Below are 5,092 nucleotides of genomic sequence, written 5' to 3' on the forward strand. Positions count from 1 at the left end.
TTTGCACGATGATGAGGAAAAAATTATTTATGAGTTCCTACATCTCTGTTTGATTCAATTTTTGCTGCAGAATGACAGAAAATGTTGTACAATTCCAAAACAATTTACATTCAAAAACTAAGGTTCTCCAATATACCCAGGCATTTCACAAAAGTTTACTACACTGTTAATATTTTAAGGAATAAAATGATATGCGGTTACTATCCGATCGAAAGTAGCTAGTCAATAATGGTGTCTTCATTTACATTTTTTGTGCTCAAGGCATGCATGGTTCGTATTTTCATTTAGTTCATGGTGTTTTCAACTGGTCCTAACTGGTACCAGTTGACAACTGGTTCTAGTTGACAACTGGTATTCCGGGCTGGTATTCTAACTGGTACCAGTTGTATTTTTCTTTCTTCCAACATGAATGTAATACAATGTAGAGTATATAAAAGGAACACTTGTAAAATATGTTTATATCCCTTCTAGGAATATTGATGACTTTTCTAAATACATGATTGGTCAATTAGTGGTTTACGTGATAAAAGTATAATTTCACTATTAAACACAAATCACCCTACTCTTGCATGCAGGCCCCGCTGAACGTTTCTCTGATGGGGCTTTCACATATACACTCCGGGGCCCGTACGGCGAGTAAAAACAGACATTTTGGGGAATTTTTTGGTCGTTGTCCGGCCGGCTGCCGTGAAGTTCCTACGGGCGCCGGGACAGTTTTTGAAGCCGTACGGGCTCCGTAGTGCTGAGTTGGCTGCTCCCTAGGCTCCCTAGGCTCCCGGCGTTTTTATCTGACCGTTAGAACGTAGAAAGCCCGTAAGGGCCCGTAGGGCACCTTACAGGTCCCGAGCGGGCTCTGGATTGTGTCCGGACGGCCCCTCACGATTTTGGGGGTGAATTCTCATAACAAATATTTACGGGCACCTTGCGGTGCTCAAGGGTTCCGTACGTGTACCCTACGGCTCCCTCACGGGCCCTTCAACAGCCCCGGTTGATATGCACAACAACAGGCGTCTGCCGTCCGGGGGGCATTTAAAATGAATATTGCACGTGCGGGTCCCTCACAGCGGCATCTCAAAATGTACAACGCAGCTTTAAATACAGGAAGTGCGGGTGCCAGAGGACACATATTTCAGTGCACCGCACGGCACCCGGCCTGGCTCCTTGAAGACCCCGGCAAGGCACCTTCCGGGAGCCATGGGTGCATGCACCTGCTAATCAGACGGAGCCCGTTAGCTTACCGGCCGGGACTAGGCCGGCAACCTGCCCCACCCTTACGGGCGCCTTGCATTCACTCGACAAATTTTCACCGGGCACCTCACATGTGACCACACATGCCGTAGAAATGAAAATCGGAAGGTTCCCGCTAATTTGTAAAATGTTGTCCTGTTTATCCAATCCAATTATTTAAGATTTCCTTGTTAGGTAGCTAATGGATATAATAATATAAATATAATAATACAAATCTCATGTAGTAATACGATGTCATTATTTGATGGATGGAAACAGTATGCACATGTTGATGCTTTATTCAATAGGAATTATCCACTACATGTCTACCATAATTTAATCACGTTTCATTGTAGGAAGGGAGTTTCGATTGTGTCTTCATCGCTGTTTTAAACATTGTATGCATATATGTAATTGCTTTAGTAACATATTAATTCTGAATGTTAATCAAAAGATTAATCATTTGTTGCCATCTGTCGTTATTGTGTTGCAATTTCTCAACTACTTGCGATGTGAAATCGACTCGAAGCCAAGAACTTAAAATGAAATATATTTTAAAGAGTATGAGGAGATATGGAAATGAGCTGGACTTGAAATTCGAAAGATACTTGATTTATAAGTGATTTATCCATGAGCGAAAATGATTTCCTCAGAAGTTACATGATGCTACAAAATATTGATACTGAAGGGGTTGCTGTTAAGCAGAGTGAGTAAAAGAGTTCTAGGGAGAAATATTGTTGAATGAGATGTGTATAATTATTTTCAGACAATGAAAATTCGGGAAGACAATGGAAAAACAGGGAGATTCGTACGGTCACAAAGGTTCGTACAAACGATGCGGTCGTATACGAATCTCCCTTTTTTCCATTGTCTTTCCGAATTAATGCTACGGTCGTAGCGTTTCCCTCTGAGCGCGAAGCGGACTTCGAGTGTTATCTTCTCCATAACTCGCTCGTCGTCATTGATGACCGTTCCTCTTCTTCCTTCGCGAGGAAAAGGAGGAGGGAAACGCATTCTGAGTGGTTAGATTTTTTTAATGAAATAAAAAGTAAGATAACATGTTGAAAGACACAATTAGTGAGCACTGATTTTTTTTTTTTGGTGCTCAACTAGGGGGGAGATGGGGATAGAGCCCACTTTTTTTTTTTAAAGGTAAAATTTATGCGTTTTTATCTGTTTTTTGTTGTTGTTGCCAGGGCCTCGACCCCCCCCCCCCCCCCCCCCCCCTGGATCCGCCACTGCATCATATATACCCATATCTGTGTGCAGTTTATGTGTTTTTCATTATGATTGAGTAGATTTGTTATCAATTCCGAAACCTTATAGTATACACCAAATACACTACATAACTAACTGGAGCCTGGCGAAAATTATTGTTACCTCCGACATTTTTATCTCTTCACATTTTTACACCATATCAATCGACCTTTCACAAATTCGTCGCTGTTTTCACGAAGTGACGGTAGTGAATAAAATTGCATTCACTTTGCGTTACGATTTTCCTCACTACCGTCACTTCGTGAAAACAAGGACGATTATTGCTTCCACAATCCAGGCAGTTACTGTCACAACAAATTTGAACGAGCAGAATTTAATTTATCTTCTCTTTCTGTGGATAACTTGCTTTTCACGTTAGAGCCCAGGGTCCCATTTCACAAAACTTTGTCATCAGTGACAAATGACAGTTTTTTTTATAAGCTACTAAAATCCTTGCTTCTGATTGGTTATCAGCAGATTTTTCACTGAATTTTGTCATTTGTCATTAAAAAAAAAAAGGCTTCGTGCAACGGTTCCCAGAACATGTCAAAGAACACTGAAGACCACAACAGACCAATACAAACAACATACAGAAACAAACGATAATACATATATACACTAGCAAAAACATATACATATACCCTCCCTAATTGTTAATGAAGAGAAAAAGAAGAAAATACAAAACAAAACACTCACAATATAGTATGACAAAACAAACTTATATAGTTCTTTATTATACAACAGTTGTATGTATATCATGTATTTTTCTTAAAAAAGGAAATAAATGGCAGCACCAAAGTAAAACGTGAAGACGTAGTAAAATGAACTTTACATAGACATCAGCATTGCATTGGAAGGTGTTATGAAGTGAAGACTTAAGAATAAGGCAGTCAAGGTGATACTTTCATTTTTAGGACAGCAGTTAGACAGAAATACTGTAAGTACTGGAAGTATTATTGTAAAATGTAACTATAACTTCAAAAATAAATAACTATAGCTATCACTATAACCATGTTACAAATAACATGCCAAATATACTTGTATAAAAAAGTGATGAATAATACTGTGACTGTTAATGCTCCTTCTATTACAACAATACCATAGTACTGAAGTTATTGCAATGTCTGCACGTTTCTTTTGACTATTGTACTAGAAATACTAATATAAATGTTGCTGTTGCTGCTACTACTACTCCTACTTCTACTACTACTACTACTCTTACTTCTACAATACTGATACTACTAATACTGCTACTACTACTACTACTACTACTTCTATACTACTCCTACAAAAACATCAACAAGAAGTACTACTCTTACTTCTACAATACTTATACTACTACTACTACTACTACTACTCTTACTTCTACTACTGCTATTACTTGTACAAGAACTTCTACTACCATCACAATTACTACTACCACTTCTATTACTCGTAATACTACTACTTCCACTTCTGTTACTACAAATATAGTCAAACCTGCTTTAGTGACCACCTGTCTACAAAGACCACCAGTCTACAAAGACCACCTGTCTACAAAGACCTTTTTTTTTCCCCTTGCAAACGGTTTCTCATTGAAACATGTACCAAAGGAATCTGTCAACAAAGACCACTTTTTTTCTGTAACATCAACCTCTTCTACTACTACTTTGAATACTGTACTTTTTGCTACTCTCCCTACCCCAAATTACTCTACACAATATGCATCAACAGATAGTATAATGTCAGCACAATGTGAGAATGATAAAAATATTTTGTACAAACTGTACCTTCACCTCTTGCAGATCTGCAATTTGTAAACTGCTTTAGGCATTGTCAAAATGGGTAGAGAAAGACAAAGATGTTGTGGTTTTAATCTCTATTTCTATTTCTGCCAATGCAACTGCAAAATAGTGAAAACATACTCTTCTAATTTCAAGATACTTGTACCGGTATATAAAAAAATGGCAAGAGGTGCAAATTCCTGAGAGCATATAAAACAGCCAGGCCTCGTATATTAAAGCAGTCGATATGTCTTTTATATGCCGAATTGAAACAAAAATCTACTAAAAATTCTTACCTTATCCTTTTATTGAGTAAAGATTGGTTAAAACACCACAGAAAATCTGAGAAACTGTCTGTTTATCTTCCCTTGAAAAATGACTGAAAGTGTCAATCATTTCGGAATTGCAGACAAAAAGCACTGTACGGTGTCCGCGCTCGCACAAAGAAAATTTTACCACGTAAACCAATGGGGATCTGAGCACAATTGATTTATACGGCCTTTTACCCGGGGCAACAGATATCACTCATGAACTATTGACCATTTGTTTGTCTCTTTAAGGGATTATCCAAAATCACGACTGCAATTCAGACCAATCAGATGGCTAGATTTCTAAAGAGAGGTATAAAATTATAAATACATATGTCATATAAGTGAAAGACAATGTGAGAGAAAATCTGTGTACCCCCTCTAACCTTTCAGTCTTTTAAACTTGTGCTCCACAAGATGTACTATCTTGCTTGAAAGTTGCACTACATTTGACCCCCCCAAAAAAAAAAATAAATAAATAAATAAAAAAATAACAATAATAATAATAATAATAATAATAATAATAACAAAATTTTT

At 37.8% G+C, this 5,092-nt stretch overlaps 1 non-coding gene across 1 annotated transcript; it reads left to right on the top strand.

Moving 5' to 3' along the window:
* The first annotated feature begins 2,025 nt into the window (after positions 1 to 2,025).
* On the top strand, positions 2,026 to 2,251 carry LOC115922020. The gene has a single exon (XR_004063280.1). It is a non-coding gene; the product is annotated as a small nucleolar RNA U3 (small nucleolar RNA).
* The last annotated feature ends 2,841 nt before the right edge of the window (positions 2,252 to 5,092 follow it).

This window comes from Strongylocentrotus purpuratus, unplaced genomic scaffold, assembly GCF_000002235.5.
Source record: "Strongylocentrotus purpuratus isolate Spur 01 unplaced genomic scaffold, Spur_5.0 spur5_scaffold_10, whole genome shotgun sequence".
In the NCBI taxonomy this organism is placed as follows: Eukaryota; Metazoa; Echinodermata; class Echinoidea; order Camarodonta; family Strongylocentrotidae; genus Strongylocentrotus; species Strongylocentrotus purpuratus.